The sequence below is a fragment of the Notechis scutatus genome, chromosome 2, assembly GCF_049901735.1.
Source record: "Notechis scutatus isolate UNSWTSFEM ecotype Mainland chromosome 2, rNotScu1.2, whole genome shotgun sequence".
NCBI lineage: Eukaryota > Metazoa > Chordata > Lepidosauria > Squamata > Elapidae > Notechis > Notechis scutatus.
In genome coordinates, this window is record NC_142010.1 from 139150756 (window position 1) to 139168157 (window position 17402).

The 17402-nt window shown below is 39.6% G+C and overlaps 1 protein-coding gene across 3 annotated transcripts in view; it reads right to left on the reverse strand.

The window, feature by feature from the left end:
* Positions 1 to 17402, reverse strand: part of SP7 (Sp7 transcription factor) — a 127701-nt gene that overhangs the window by 72788 nt on the left and 37511 nt on the right. For all 3 annotated transcript variants that reach the window (XM_087956375.1, XM_087956374.1, XM_087956376.1), the window contains one exon: positions 12302 to 12424. The gene's annotated coding sequence lies outside the window, so the exon portion shown is untranslated. The remainder of the gene's footprint in view (positions 1 to 12301; positions 12425 to 17402) is intronic.

Consider the following 17402-nt stretch of genomic DNA (forward strand, 5'->3'; position numbering starts at 1 on the left):
TGTTTGGGGTAGACTTTGTAAATTAGATTTCTACTGGAATCCAATTTGGAGCAGACAGCGCCGGGTTGACAGCTACTAACTTGATTATCTTCACCTTCTAATGTTCATTCTGTGGGAAATGCCAGCCAGCTCAGTTTGCAGGGAGGATGGGTTTGATTTAGCAATGGCCTTGGTAGGTCATTTGTTCGTCAGGGGAAGAAGGGACTGAGTCTTGTTTAGATGTGAAGCCATTTCAGTTCCCTCTGCTGTAAATGTAAATCTTCCATTGCTCAAGGCGAGGAGACTGGACTGCACAGCTCTGGAAGGTATGAAGCAATTCATGCTGCAGCTTCATTATTAGGTATTGGTAAGGGTTAAGGCAAGTATCTTTAAAGTCTGGACAGCTATCAGTTCCTAAGGAGTTCTTTACTTATCCAGTTACAGTTGAATTAGCTGTAAAATCTTTGGTGAGGGATTTCATACAGAGCTTCTTAAGATCCAAAAATTGTGGCTCCTGGATCCCTCATATCTATATACAGTAGTTAGAGATCACCCACATGTGTAGCCTGCCTGGAGCTAGTACAGGTCACTATTTCTAAAGAGCAGGAATGTATGATGTCATCCTTTATCTACTTCTAGGCTTCAGGGAAGGCAACCTCTATATATCTTTTTTTTCTATTCCACATCAACAAATTGCGTTTTATGTCTTGTGCCAGTTCAAGCAGCACTGTCCAGTTCATCTGCTTCAAGTCACTGCTTTGCATGCAGACATGGGTTACAATATTATGTCATAGCAATGACCCCTTCCCCTCTAGTCAATGGTTCCTGCTACTCTCCCCACATTGTTTTTACAATTTCACTAGTAGAATGGTGAAAAACTGATATTTTAATATTTTATTTGTTCATTGATGCAACAGTGGGCCTGTTTTATTTTGATTCACAAGTTAAATGATGAAATAAAGAGATGCCCTCTAGCTCAAGTGATTTGTTTTCAATTTATCAATAAGCTCCAGAATTTCATTTCTTCTTGCTACTATTTTCACTAACTCCCTTCGTAAGGATATCAGTTGGGATGAAATATTAGTTCGGGCATTGATATCTGCTTCATCACTTCTACATAACTTCAGCCAGCTTTTCAATGACCTTTTTATTTCACTCAAGGACTTCCTTTATTCCTTTATTATCCACAAGTATCACTATCTCCATATCTGTTTCTCTGTTCCTGCTATTTTTTTTTTTTTTTAAAATTGTCAATTTTAATATAATTAGCAATGTGCTTCTCAAAACCTCTGCTCCCACCCCATGGCACCACTAATCGTTTGTTTTAATTTTTGTACCTTTTCATTCTCCTTGCTTATTCAAAGCTTCTTTTTCTGAAGGAAGATTTTTTTTTCTTTAATGCAACCCTTAATATTGCTGATTAATCATGCAGGTAACCTCCTGGATAGGATAGTATCTTTTCCAATCTGCTGAAGTCGACTTATTGTGAAGTTCCATTCCAGCTGAGCTTCTATCACTGCGGTTTAATCCCCAGGCTTTTTTGAGAGAGAGATTTGATCTTCTTTTATCTTCTTTTTTGGCAATCGTTTTTGCAGTTTGTCCTTGTAAAGTCATATGTGATTCTTGTGGACTTCCCCTGCTCCCTCCCATTGGCAATTTTTCCACTTATAGTTAAATTAAATTTGATGGCATGGGTAAACCCAATTTCCAGACAGTTTAAAAATACTCACATTTTGTACAAGGCCTTGGGAACCATAAGTCCAGATTTGCCTGATCTTTGGTCAATTCTTTCAGAAATTGTGTGATGTGATCATGCTGTTCGAGGGTTGGGTCAGGAAGCTTAAGCGTTATAGCAATAGCACTTAGACTTATATACCGCTTTACAGTGTTTTACAGCCCTCTCTAAGCGGTTTACAGAGTCAGCAGATAGCCCCAACAATCTGGGTCCTCATTTTACCCACCTTGGAAGGATGGAAGGCTGAGTCAACCTTGAGCCTGGTGAGATTTGAACTGCCAAATTGCAGGCAGCCAGCAATCAGCAGAAGTAGCCTGCAGTACTGCACTCTAACCTCTGCACCACTGAGGCTCTTTTATGTTATGCCAGCTATTTAATGCCAGCTATTTAAGTTAAACATAGGGATGTCTCGTAGCACTATGATAGCTCTAAGGGGGACTCCTATTTTGTGTATCTTGGGGTGTCCATGGAATCTCACATGAGAGGCATCTATTCCTCTCATTTTCCATCATTCCTTCTCCGTTATACTGTTGGTTTTGTTTGAGTTGGCTGAGGTAAGCATTCATGGATAGGCTCCAGCACAAGTCTGAAAGCTCAGAAAATTAAACCTCTGGTCCTGGTGACTGACCCAGATTGGATCCTTTGTTCAATTCTATTCTTAACTTTACAAGAATACAGTAATTGAAAATATCTTAAATGCCAGATCTTTAAAGCCTTCTAGAATGCCACAAGAGTGGAAGCCTCTTTGACTTAATGAGAACCAGTCAGTAAGAAGGGATGGATAAATTCACACATGATACTGCCGGTAATAGCAACACATTCTCATTTGGAAGTTTCTGTGATTTAATAGCTCATTTCAATTTCATTCTTCAAACTAAAATTTCCCAGCATTCTTTTTCCAATCTCAGACTAGGCAAGTCCTTATTATTCTTCAGACCAGTTTATCCATTCAAAATGATCAGATGACTCATTTAATTGATTTAATTCACAAATGTAGGAAGAATTTCACATCACTCCCATCAGAAAAATCATAATTTCATGTGCAAAAATATGTAACCGAACCGTAAAATGTAAAGTCCTTTTCTTATTGTTTCTCAAAGGTGTAACACAATGTACTCTACTTCTTAGTCAGACTAGGAAGCTGTATGTACTGTACTCTACTGTTTACTTTGACCTCTACACTCCAAGACCTCAAGTAAAGCAAAGTGTATTCTTTGGGTTTTTAAAAATCCCTTTTAACTGTACCTTTGGTACAGTTTGGTATATAAAAATGTCCTCTGTCCCTAACTTATAAGATGCAACCAAATGTAGAAGCTTGTGGATGTTCTAAACATTTAGTTACCATTCTCCACAGCTACTGATTGAGTTGTCACAGAATTTTGCAAACCTTCCCATTTTCAAGTTGTCAAATTGTTTAGAATGAAATATTGAAAATTAATGTAGCAGGACTGACTAGGGAATATATCAAATGAAAACCATTTATGCAAAATCCCAAGTGTAAATATTAGAACTAAAAAAAAACCCTCATTACTGGAAATAGGTTTACCATCTGAAGAACATTTACTTGGAAGAAAGTGGTATGAAATCAGTGAAACTTCCATCTAATATTTTCAAAACTGGAATATCATTGCAGTGGAAGTTGGTGGTTGGAGATTTTTGGGTTATATTTCCAGCTCTGAGCTAATGCATTAGAGTAGAATGGTATAAAGCCCTGAAAAGGAAGTGAGGTTTAGATGCTTAGAATAGGAGAGGAATTTGGAAGATTTCTGGGTTTTATCCCCAGCCTTGCCATTGGGTTCTTGGCAATGTTATTACTGGATGTGTTCCTGGGGGTTTCATATCATGAAGAAATGTCTTTAAGGACTGAGCTATTCTGAAACTAATTTGCTGTGGAGCAATTGGATTTTTTGCCCACAGTGGAAAAGGGTGGACCAGTTCATGTATCAGATTATATAGTATAATCAGTAGTTTGGTTACACCTCTAGAACTGTATAAAAATTCAGTGAGAAAAGCTGATAACAAAAATCATTCCAATTCTCCATTCAGCACACATTTTGATAATTCCCTCTGCTTTTAATTCTGGGTTTCTTGTTGAATTGAGGTTGGAAATAAATTGTTAATCCTTGGAGGCTCCAGGATAATCCCGGTGGATTGTTAGCAACTTGATCTGCCACTAACGAAGTATTGCATATGCCTAAAACATTCCTATGTAACTTTTGACCCTCCAAACCAAACACAGTTTACCAGCTATGTAAAGTATGATTAAACCCAGACATGAATAGAATTCTTGATATCCCATTTCTCTATCTTGCGCCTGTTTTCAATCTCACCTAGGATAGCCTCCTTGGAAAATGATGTAATTCCTCTTCATACTGGTATCCTCCACAGCCTCCTTTTCTCTTGTTTCAAACCACCATACAGTTTCTTTTCTTTAATGCCCGGATCCATACTTCATTTCAGCCCATTTTACATTTAACCTAATAACTTGCGCCCTAGTCTTTAGGATAGCTGAAGCAGCGCTATTATTCACACATATCAGGAAAGGTTGGGAGCAGCCAAGGGGAATAAGCATGTTTCACAGCTGAGAATTATTGTTAAACTTTGAAGTGGGTCAGTGGAATAAAGTTTCTGGAATCTTGACCTGGAGTACTTCCACAGTGTCCTTTTCTCATATGCTATTATCCTTCTGCCCACAACCCATCAAAATGCACTGTTTCCTCTCAGCATTCAATCCACTTTAACATCCAAGGCAGAAAATCCCATTCTTTAGATGTAAAACATAAAATGCAGGTAGTCCTCATTAGCAACCACAGTTAGGACTAGCAATTCGGTCATTAAACAAAATGGCCACTAAATGAAACCACTACTGAGCTTAAGATCTTATTTCAGCTTTCCTTTGCTTTACAGACCTGCAAAAGTGATAAATGTTAGGACTGGTCACGGTGTTATCTTTTTTTCATCATCAAGGTAAAAATGCATGCAGTCACTGTAGGAGGCAGTCACTAAATAAGAACTACTTGTAAAATAGAAAAACAAATACCTCCCTTCAACAATCTTAACCTGTTTTTAGTATCCCATGGTCACGTAAATGTGTTTTACAACATTTTGGCCAAAAAACAGCATTTACTTTCAGTTTTCTGCAAAACCAGCCTAGAATAAACATTTGGTTCACTTAGTAACCAGGGCATTCACTTAATGACAACTGCACTGCAAAAAAGGTTGTAAAATCACATTGGTAACATGGATAGCCCACTTTATGACCCTCATGATTTATGACTGTAATGGACAGGCTCCATTACAGTCATAAATAGAGGACTACCTGTACTTGACTGAGAGATCACCAGGAAATCCTAGGGCTAGAGAATAGGCTAGAAAGTTTTTAAAAAAAAATCCCAGTAGAAGGCAGTCACTGTATTACTGGATTGTTGCTTAAAAAAATACATGAATGTGTCCATGAAGCCACCACAAATCAAATTCAAATGGAGCCAGATTTCTTTAAACTACTGCTAAGCGTTGAGTCCTTGAAACCTGTTTTTACACAGCCAAGGTAACTTCTCCATAGTCAGATGTAGCGGTATTCTGTGCAGTTCAAAGTTGCATGCCTCACTGCAGGGGACAGAGGGGATCATTTAAGGCAGCAGACCCCAACCCTTTGGGCACCAGGGACCATTTCTGAGGCAGTGATGGTATTCAATTTTTTTTACTACCTGTTCTGTGGGCATGGCTTGGTGGGCATAGTGTGGCCTGGTGGGTGTGGTGTGGCTTGGTGGGCATGGCTTGGTGGGCATGGCAGGGGAAGGATATGTAAAATCCCCATTTCCGCCCTACTCTACGGGAAGGATATACTGCATTCCTCCCCCACTCCTGGGGAAAGGTTACTGCAAAATCCCCATTCCCTCCCCAACCCACTAACCCAGTGATTCCCAACCTTTCTTATACCGCGGCCCGGTATCCCCAACTTTTTTATGGCACGGCCAGGAACCGGCATTAGCTGGGCACCGCCATCTTTTTTTGCTGAAAAAGTGCTTCCGGTGACTTCACTGGAAGCACTTTTAATCAAAAAGATGGCGGCGCTAGCGCTTCGTGAGCTTTTGAGGTAGAAATGGCTTTCTACCGGAAAAGCTCACCGAGCCAGCACTTTTTCATCAAAAAGATGGCAGCACCCAGCAAACCAGCGGCCCGGTAGGACTTGTTCCACGGACCGGGACCGGTCCACGGACCGGTGGTTGGGGACCCCTGCACTAACCTGCTTTCTAGCTCCCTTCTCCTGGGCAGGGCAACAAAAGAAGACCCAGACGATCAGCTGGGACTTGGCAGGCAGCGAATAAATGAGGGCAGGGCCAACCAGAGGTGGTATTTACCAGTTCTCCAAACTACTCAAAATTTCCGCTAATGGTTCTCCAGAACCTGTCAGAACTGGCTGAATGCCACCTCTGGTTCCGAGGAGAGAGGGTTTTCCATGGACCAGAGGGTACGTGGTTTTGCATGCTACCTGCAACCCCTTGGTGGGCCTTCGCTTGCTTGCACAGCCCGATTTCTGGCATGCCATGGCCCGATGCCGGTCCACAGATCGGGGGTTGGGGACCCCTGATTTAAGGCACTGCTTTGCATGCTGTTATAGACAAGCAGAGCAAAATAAGGTGTTAGAGGCTTGTATGCCCTCTCTGGGGACACTATAATGACTAAAGACACACACAGTAGTAGATGACTATGAAATGTTTTATATGCGTGCATGAAATTAAAAGCAGCTGAAGGGAAATCCAAATGTTATCTCAACCGCATAGCTACTGCCGATAATCACTTCCACCAAAAATCATTTCCACCTGCTCAGGCTCCACATGAGGATGGTAATGTTCACAGGATATCCTGTTTACAACCCCGGAGAAAGTTACCACACGTAGATGGCAATTGTGATTCTTCTCAATGGGAGTAAAAGAGACCAGGTAACAGGTCATGAGAAAATCTTTTTTCCAAGTGGCATGGGCAGAAGTTGCCAATCTAAATAAATACTGGGCTATATTAGTGAATGTTAATGAACTGCCTCTCCTGTTCATTATTTAGTTAATTAATTCAACTTGACCCCCATCTGACTCTGGGGGGGTTCACAACAACAACAAACAAACATTCAAAAAGCATGTGACATTAGCAGTAATCAGATGCCAAAAATATTCAACAAGACAAGCATGTCTTATACTCACAAGAAGTACTCTAGCCCACGTACTCTACAGCTACTCTAGCCCAATGTGTGGGAGAAATGCCAGATCTTTAAAGCCTTCTAGAATGCCATGAGAGTGGAAGCCATCGGGATCTCAGGGGGGAGCCTCATTCCAGAGGGCAGGTACCAATACAGACCCCTACAGAGAAGGCATGCTTCTGATAGATGGCACTTCTTGACCTGGAACACACCAGCTGGATTGAATTGGCCAGACTGATCCCATGGGGGAGACCTCAAGTGACCAGGCTTTATACCATGTAAGACTTTATAGGACATAGTCATCAGAAGGGCTTTTGGATGTAGGAAATGGTGCAACTGGCACAACAGATGACACTTTGTAAAGGCCTCCTACGGCCACAGCTACCATTTAGCAATAGCAATAGCATTCAGACTTATATAACGCTTCACACAGTGGTGGGATTCAAAAACTTTTACTACCGGTTCTGTGGGCATGGCTTAGTGCGCATGCCATGGCTTGGTGGGTGTGGCAGGGGAAGGATACTGCAAAATCCCCATTCCCTCCCCACCCCACTAACCTGCTTTCCAGCTCCGTTCTCCTGTGCAGGGCAACAAAAGAAGACCCAGCCGATCAGCTGGGACTCGGGAGGCAGAGAATAGATGGGGGTGGGGCCAGTCAGAGGTGGTATTAGCCGGTTCTCTGAATTACTCAAAATTTCCACCAGTGGTTCTCCAGAACTGGTCAGAACCTGCTGAATACCACCTCTGGCTTCATAGTGCTTTACAGAGCTCTCTAAGTGGTTTGTAGAGTCAGCGTATTGATCCCAACAATCTGGGCTCTCATTTTATTGACCTCGGAAGAATAGAAGGCTGAGTCAATCTTGAGCCAGTCAGGATCGAACTCCTGGCACTGGGCAGTAAGTTAGCCTGCAATTCAGCATTCTAGCCACTGTGCCACCATAGCATTTAGCATTTAGCATTTACTCATCTAATAGATGCTACGAATCTAGGAAGATTGCACAGCATCCCAATGAATGGGAAAGTGCTACCCTATCCATGGTTAAACATGGAATATCCCCAGATCTAGGTGCCCTAACGTTTTTAGCTACTCATCTTGGTAGGAGACAGTTCTTCCCCATCCAAATCTGCACTGTCTCATGGCACTGGAACAGAACTTCCACAGCCTCACTTGGAAAGGTTCTGTTCCAGTGCCATGTGGCTGTGCATCTTAGCGTTTGACAAAGACTGTCAGGGTGGCCTCATTTTTTTAAAACAAAAGGTAAAATATGGGCTACATACTCTTCGAATAGTCTCAGAGTACAGTCATTTATCCAGTCACAAATCATGTAACAGTTGTTTAACTAATAGGTCCATGTCAGTTTGTAAGTAGGTATTGAATGGCGTGCCAGAGTTCATTTGGTCCTTGTGCTGTTCAACATCTTTAATAATAATGCTGATAGGTCAACATCATTGGGTGAAAGAATTGAGGGGATAAGTATCAGAGTTTCAGATAACACAAAATTAAGTGGAATGATTTAACACTTTAGAAGAGAGAAAGAAGATTCACAAAAATCTTGGCAACCTGAACAAAAATGGGAGTGGATTTGGTTCACTGTCACCCTGGAATCAGAGGATACAAGTTATAGGGAAGGCGATTCAGGCTAGATATTAAGAGAAGTTTCCTGACAGTGGAATAGGTCACCTCATGAAGTTCTAGGAGGTCATTTGAGGTCTTCAGACATTAAATAGCCATTTGTCCAATGAATTAATTAATAAAATATTTTTCTATCTTCCAACTCTATGACAAGCCACTCCCCACTCAGTTATATAAGTATGGAGTTTAAAGCTTTTTTTTCTAGAGTTGGAATGTGCAAAATATTTAGCAAAAACAATATCTTTAGAAAAAAGCCCCTTTTTCTAGAAAATTTATAATTATGTGTGAGATTCTAGTAGTTTTCCATTCTAAACCCTGTCAGTTTCTCAAACAATTAGGAATGTGATACTTTTAAGACATGTATTAAAGTGTTGAGAAGTGAGAGCACACAAACATTGCAAAAAGTGGCAAACTACACTGCCAATTTTTGTCAGGCACCACAGAAGAACATAGGAGATGAGGCAATATTTGGAGCTATATAAGATGGTTCTACTTCCTTTGTTCATCCTTAATCAATAATTAATTTTTTTTGTCCTAAGAATTTAGGTCCCACATATTTATCAATCCAGTTTTGATTAAATCTTAATACACTTTGTGTTTCTTCATATGACTTCTGATTAAGAAATTTGGAAGACTAATTTTGCTATCAATCTACCACCAGCAAAGTTTGACTATTTGAGCTCCTATTCCCACTGCTGTTGCTCTTAAGCAGAAGAAAGCTTTTTTCTGATAGTCAGAGGGAGTATTAACTGAGCACATGTGTGCTTTTGCATGTTTCTCCAGACAAAGACATGCAAGAGGAAAAATTCATAACTGATAATGGCAGTGTAGCCAGATTTTTTTTAATTTCTTGTATTGCACCACTAATCCCTAGGCAGCAATGTAGAAGTATCTGGACACATCCTAGTGCAAATGCAGGGTGTACCACATGTCTTACAGGGCTTCATATGTTAATCATCTCACTAATGCAAGAGTGCTTTCACTACTCCTAATGTTAGTTTTATGAATGGCCACTTTTAAAAAAGGTAATTGACAGCATTGGCATTTTCTGAAATTCATTTCCTTCTGGACTCGCTGTTTAATATTTTGTCTTTCACCATGCCTGAACGCCAATGAGTCTATCTCAAGACTCTATTATTCCTCAATGAGTCTATCTCAAGACTCTATTATTCCTCAAGAAAGGTTTACATCATAATCAATGTATCTATGGTTAAGATTCCACGATTCTTTACAAAATTATCTCCTCTCTGTATCTTTTGAAAACACGTCTCTAAACCTATACACTCAAAGAAAGCTCAGGAACCAGAGTCGAGAGGCCGTATAATGGGGATTGGGGTTTCCTTTTTCCTGTCTTTTTCTATTCTCTCTCCCTCTCCCTCCCCCCCCCCTCTCTGCATCCGTGTGTCTGTGTGCTCATCTCTGTGTGTAGAGGGGCTACTGCCAATCAGTTTACCCCCAGGAACTGGAGATCTGAGAGAATTCCTAACAGAACAGGCACTTTTCCTTCAAAGGGGAATCAAAATAAACTGTGGAATGAGTTCCGTGTGCTGAGGTAGCTCTATATGTGTGCATGTGCACATATGGGCATATATGTTTATGCCTCTGTGTGAGCAGGAAATAGCATAAACGGGGAAATAGGAAAAACTCCTTGGATGGGTAGAAAAAAGCAAAACAAAAATGAAACAAGACAAGAGCCAAACACAGGATTATCTGAGATTATGTTTGCAAGCAGACTATATTTGTTTTTGACATTAATGTTTCTTTTACTAAAAATCTACTGTTGCACTGAAGTAATTAACAATTCAATTAAAAGACAGCATGTAGATTTATGCAATCTGTTTCAAATTTGTAATTAACTTGTTTTTCCAGATGACTGTCATAGAAAGTAGCAAAATAAATAGACAGACACACATTTTATTGGGAAGTGTAAATAGGGAATAAATTTCATTTGATACTGTAAACCACTCAGGGAGTGGTAGTCAGTAATATATTAAACCAGCTAAATATATAATATCCTAAAGTATACATGTTCCAAGTATTTTAAGTCAAACCAGAAATTAAATGGGGCAAATGAAACATTTATTTTTTTGGAACTTTTGCAAATCTTATTCTTTGGATTTGACTCATGGCACATTTGCCAGAATGATTTTACTAGCATTGTTACATAATAAATGTATACTGTACTGGGAAAAAGGATAGGACGCTAAGTACTGTAAGAGTGTTTATTTCCCTAGTTTTTCTCGTGAACTGCCAGGCTTATTTCCAGGCAAAACGTTTATTATGTGATCCCTTTCCTTCATTCACAAAATTGCACTGGGTGTTATCATTTTCTATTTCTAATCCTCTCATGTTTTCCTATCCACCACCAGCACTTTTATTTTTTGCCTAACTCAAGGATATCTATCTAATCTATCTTTCTTTCTTTCTTTCTTTCTTTCTTTCTTTCTTTCTTTCTTTCTTTCTTTCTTTCTTTCTTTCTTTCTTTCTTTCTTTCTTTCTTTCATCTATATATATGAAAAAGAGTGACCCTAATTCCATAAGAACTTTTGAGTGATAGCATTAGGAACATTCCATTTTGAAATGCCTTCATTTTTATGTATAACACTATTATATGTATCAAAAGACAGAAAAGGAAATGTGGCAACATCTCTGCATTCTGTTGGACTATTATTATTATTATTATTATTATTATTATTATTATTATTATTATTATTATTATTATTATTATTATTATTATTATTATTATTATTATTATTTATTTATTTATTTATTTATTTATTTATTTATTTATTATTATTATTTCAATGTATATGGCCATCCATTGGAAAATGGACATGAAAACAACCCTGGTGTAAAAAAACATTAACAAACAAATAAAAACCTGTAGTGGTCACCGAGGGTAAACCCAGACTTCAACAAAATCTCTGAACAGGCCATCTAACCTAACCTCCTGATCGGGTAGTTGTGGAACATATCCAGGTCTTCAATGTCTTTTTACAAAAGGCCAGCATTCTCTTTTTAAATGTATGGTTTTAGTATGTTCAATATACTTACAACTACCTTTCCAAGCTGTGTATTTTATTAGCATATCTTTTCTTTCTTATAATACAGATTCTTTAACTCAGAAGTATTTATACTTGATATTGATATTTGATATTTTCTAGTGGTTTCTAGTGGTTTGGGGCTACTACTCCAATCATCTTTAGTACTGTCTGTATTATCTACCTCAGCTTTAATCGTTCACAAAGATTACTAGGTGTAAATAGAAATACATACTATTTCTATAGCAAGGAAGATAAAGCAGGAATGGTTAAATTGAATACTTTATTTGAAGAGGAAATATGTTTTTATTTGGATATCATTTCTGGAATTTGTGCTTGTGAAGGCAAAAATATGAAACATTGGTTTTGTTGATTAGAAAGATTTGGTGTTATAGAAATGGCTAGTTATATATTAATATGTAAAAGCAAAAAGTTGAGGTTGGAGTGTATTTATCTTGTATTGTGCTAGGAAGAGTTGGAAGTCAATGCCCCCTTTTCTTTCTTTTTCTTTTCCCCCTTGTATTTCGCACCCCCTTTTCCTGTTTTCTTTCCTTCCCTTAATTTCCTGTTTTCTTTTCTTTTCTTGTTTGTATTTTATACAATAAAAAAATAAAAGGAAAATGTAAAAAAACCATCAGAATTGGCATTCTCACTTTATTTATTAGATATTTATCCCATCTTTATTATTTTTTGTAAATAACTCAAGATAGTGAACATACCTAATACTCCTTCCTTTGCAACAACAACCTTGTGAGATGGATTGGGCTGAAAGAGAGTGTGATTGGCACAAAGTCAGCCAGCTTCCATTCCTAAGGCAGGATTAGAGTGCCCAATTTTAGGACCTATCAGTAAAGAAAAAAAACCATCATTATGGAGTTAATGAATCGTTTAAAGAAGTTGTCTGAAGCACACAATGCTTACATAGAACGGGAAAGAAAATGTTTAAAAACGGCTTTTCCTACAATAAGTGGCTACTCATTTTAAGTTATACAATATTTCTCACTTCTTTCATTATCTCAGAAGGCAACCTCTGCGAAACATTTGAGGATAACATCACTTGTCTTTTGCTGACTTGAACACTGCTTTCGATACAGATGATGCTGACGTGTCCTGTATGTTGTCTAGTCTAATTGCATAGGTTTGCTTTCAGTTTATGAGATTTGAGGACATGGGCGAGTTGTAGCTGTCCAGCCTACAACACTCTCTTATTCTTTTAGTTGAGAGAAGATGACTGGGTGAATGCAGGGAGTGGTGAATGTGTCTTTACATTATGGAATGGTACCAGCACTTGTAAAGAAAAGAGAGGTCCTGAAGAATCCCTCCCTGAATCAAGAGCATTTTACCAACTACAACTGAATCACAAATATAACTCACTCCCTTCCTTCCTTCCTTCCTTCCTTCCTTCCTTCCTTCCTTCCTTCCTTCCTTCCTTCCTTCCTTCCTTCCTTCCTTCCTTCCTTCCTTCCTTCCTTCCTTCCACAAAGGACCTGAAAGAGGAATGTCTATGGAGCTACACACAGTCTTAAGGGCACCAGTTAACTTAACACTAAATGGTTGTAAGACAGAATTAGCCATGATGTCCCCTTTAGATTTATTTGTTGGTTGGTTTGTTTATATTAAAATTGTTCAATGACTTACTTCAAGACAGAATCAGAGCAACTGTGACTCTGTTGATCTTGCTTGATCATTTAACGATTCTTTTACACTATTGTATTAACCATAATATACTTCTGGAACATTTTCAAGAATTGGGGATTATTATGTTATAGTAATTCCAGTCCTAATCTGCTGGGATTTTCACAGAAAGTATTAAATGGCTGTTCCTGTGGGTCTTACGGTATTTAATAAGGCACAATGGGTTTCAATGCGATTTAAAATTTATAGGAAAGAACCAAGGGGATTGGGAATTGGGTGTCAGTAATATGCTTATGACACTGAGCTCTACTTTTCCATAACATGTAAATAATTGTTCTGAACTTGCATCTGGATACGGGCTATCATGGTGTATTTTGTCAGGAGACAATGCAAATGAGTGATTTCTGAGTTAAAAAATTGGACAGTTAGCATGTTCTCAGTGGGGTTGCATTCATTAAGAAATACCTGTCCATAATTTCCAAGTACTCCTAGACTCGTCACTGTCATTAGAAGCCCACACAATCTCCATCTCTTGCCTTGTTAGCCTTATTCTTGAATTACTGTTCTATTGTTGCAACAAAAAAACCTTCACATGGACATATCCATAGAGCCACAAGCAGTCAAGCTCAACAAGAAGGAAGCTTTTCTATAACAGTATTTAACACTGACAGTTATCAGATATTATTTAATTGGGCAAACAGCACAACTTCTGAAATGTGCCCATTAATTTAACAACTAATAGAGTAGTGAAAGTTGGAATATTCTGAATCACTTCCCTCAATCTCTGCCACTGAGATATTATTCTAACATAGGGCATGGAGCTCTTTTGTGTTTTAAGGGGCAAAATATCCTCCTGGTACAAAAACTGCATTTAGAAAAATATATTCCTCATCAGAAAAGCAGGGGGATATGAGTTACATTGCCTTTTTCTTCACTGACCCCTTAATTAAGAGTCTCTCCCTCTGTAAGTTGATGCATTTTTAACTGGTACAATAACAAAGCTGCAATTAACACCCTTCTCACTTGGCCCTTAGAGTAAAGGAACGTCTAAACAGCATGAATCAGTTCTAAGTGCTTGAGCTATATAAGATGAAAACTACCTCCATCTTGTTTCATCTATTTTATTTTGCCTTTTGCTTGGCTTACAGTCTGTCCTTACCCCTTGTGCTCTTTCCCTCCATGAAAAAAGAGCAATCCTCAACATGCAAAAAGCCTCCCTCAGCCCCGGATGTTTCCTTTGTGGTCAGAGGCCCTGAAATAAGTTTCTCTAATGGGTGTGTGGGCTGTGGCTGCCACTCACTCCACCCGAAGCCCAACTCTTTTTTGCCAGCTGCCACTGGGCTCCAGACAGCTCAGCAGCAAGGAGGATCGGGGAGGCCACAAGCATGTGGAACCTTCCTTCCATCGCTTTCCTGCTGGACCAAGGACAGAAATACTCGGACAGCAGGGAGCAGGGGGGAATGGGATAGAAAGCCAGGGAGAAAGGGAAGAATAACATTGGTTCATAGAAGGCTTCCTACAATTGTGCACACATTAAAGCATTTGGGGAGAAGCTCAAGGAACTTCAGCCATGTCCCTTGGACCATTGTTTAAACAGTAGTCCTATGACTGAGAAATCTAGCTCACGAGTCATTCCATTTATCCATTATTTTGATGCCTGAACAAGAATAATATAAATGTTCAAAGGTAAGCATGTGCTTTTGAATTAGTTGTGACTCCTGGTGACAACATGGTTGAGTTGATGTCATGTGGTTTTCCTGGCAACATTTTCTAAAGCGGTCCACCATTGCCTTATTCCTAGAGCTGAGAGAAAGGGAGTGGTCCCCAGCAGTTAAATCTCTGAAGAAATGTTCTTGTTCTTGCGCACCCCCTTTCCACCCTTCTTATTGGCCTTGCCATTGACCCATCTGCTTCTGAGAACATGCATACCTCACAAAAGACATGCAACATAGTTTGAATTGATGCTACTCCTTAAGCTGCGCTGCAATCACTTTATCTACTAACAGCAGAGAACTTATTAAGATCATGCAGTAGAGATGCACGTGGTATAGGAACCACAAGTTTATCCTACCCTGGACTCAGAGGACAGAACAGGTAGCCCCCAAATCATCTAGAAGGATAAGGGGTAAAAGTACACAGCTTCTGGAGCCAGGACCAGGAGCTCGCCACTAGACCACATTGTGTGTTTTGTACTGGATCCCTTTTTTGCCTCTCCCATGGCTTATCCACAGAGGGTTTAGCCAGAGATGGCTCAGATCTTTCTCCAAAACCTCTGGCTCAACTCCCTCTTTAATTAACAGACAGAACACTGTAGCTTTTTTAAAAAAGCATTCCCTTTTTGCATAGCCTTTATTTTCCCATATAACACCTGAAAATTAAAGTAGAATCATGGGAGTTGATATGCCCTGAATAGCTTCTTTTCTAGAGGCAACCATTCTACAGTCAGCACATAAGACAGGCGTCATAACTCATCCCTGCTTAGATGATAGATGATAGAGCAGTGATCCCCAACCTTTTTTATGCCGCGGCCCGGTACCGGCATCAGCTGGGCGCCGCGCCCAGTACCGGCATCAGCTGGCGCCGCATCATTTTTTTGATGAAAACGTGCTCCGGTGAGCTTTCTACCGGAAAAGCTCACCGAAGCACTTTTTCATCAAAAAGATGGCGGCACCCAGCAAGCCAGCGCCCGGTAGGACTTGTTCCGCGGACCGGTACCGGTCTGCGGACTGGTGGTTGGGGACCCCTGTGATAGAGGACTTCTGATACCTTCCTTTTGGGTAACAAACTTAATGCTTTGTGTATAATTCAGCTGCAACATCTCAGCCATGTGCCAGAGTCAGAAAATACGCAGGAGCAATTCTTATATACAAGCTCAAACCATGAGCACAAGACAAACCATCTTTGAACCTTAGCTTATACCATTAGCTATCACAGTAATTAAGTTGCAGTCATTAGCAAATAAGCGGGTTCTCATGGGTTGGCACATTTGTTCAGTAATAGCTTGGACAAAGTTCCTGAAGTTCTGGAAACTGGGCTTCACAGTTTATGGCTTGCTCCCCTTCCCTGGTTTCCTCTGACCTACTATCTAATTAGCACCAAGGCCTAGGGCTAAAAATACCTTTTCAGTGCAGGGCTGGGCAGGCTTGTTTTGCAGGCTGTGTGGTCACCATGAGGAATGGGTGAGACCTTCCCATGCCAACCTGGCAGATTGCAAACACTGCCCACAAGGCTGCGCTGCTGAATCTATTTCTGTCCTTCTGCACTGATTGTTTTTCTTTTTCCTATCCTTTTGTGTGGATTATTTGTGGGGTTCTAGCCTGCAGCCTCAGGTTCAGAAAACACATTTAAAGAAGTTCAGAAGTCACAGAGATATCTGGGAAGTGCTGATGGGAATAAAGCTTTTTCTTTGCTTCTTGCTATAAAATATAAATAAATTTAGTAATCTGCCTTATCTTCCTTTTTGAAAGTTCTTGATATTGAGTACTCACACAAAGAAGGAACTTTATTTTCCACATTTAAAGTGATTTGGGAAATCATGTAAATCCATTTGCTTGTAGGGAAGAAAAAAAACATAAAAATTTACTTAGTACCGGCAGTGGAAATATACTGCCCCACTCTGGTAACAATGGACTCAACTATTCCATTGGGACATGAATTAAGGTTTTGCTCCTCCATAACTGATTCTACAGAAGCTAGGACCAGTAATTCGTTTTCTTTTTTTTTTAACAGATAATTTGTTCACAGTGCAACTTGGGGAAACAATGGGGTGTCTTTCGCAGTGCAAACTGGAGAAAATCTCCCAGTGACAACAATGAAAAAAGTATTTCTCCACCCATTTTCCTACTTCTTAGCCTTGAACCTTTGAATATGGACCAGTAGCCAAAGTCTAAGATACACTCATGAGGAAATACCATTGAGACCAGTGATTCCAGTTAAATTCCCTTGTTGCGCTAAGTTTGACATTTTTAGATCAAATCAAGATTGCATTTAGCTCTGGTGCGGACCTCCAATAGCAACAAGAAGGTGCCACTGAGAGTTGACAAGTATTATGATTTGTCTACTCCCACACACACTTTTTTTTCCTATTCTACCACATCTGCTGTCCACAATTAGCACCTTTGATGAAAGTATTGACATGTTGGGCTTCCAATATTTATCAAGGATGCAATCTGAGATCTTATATGT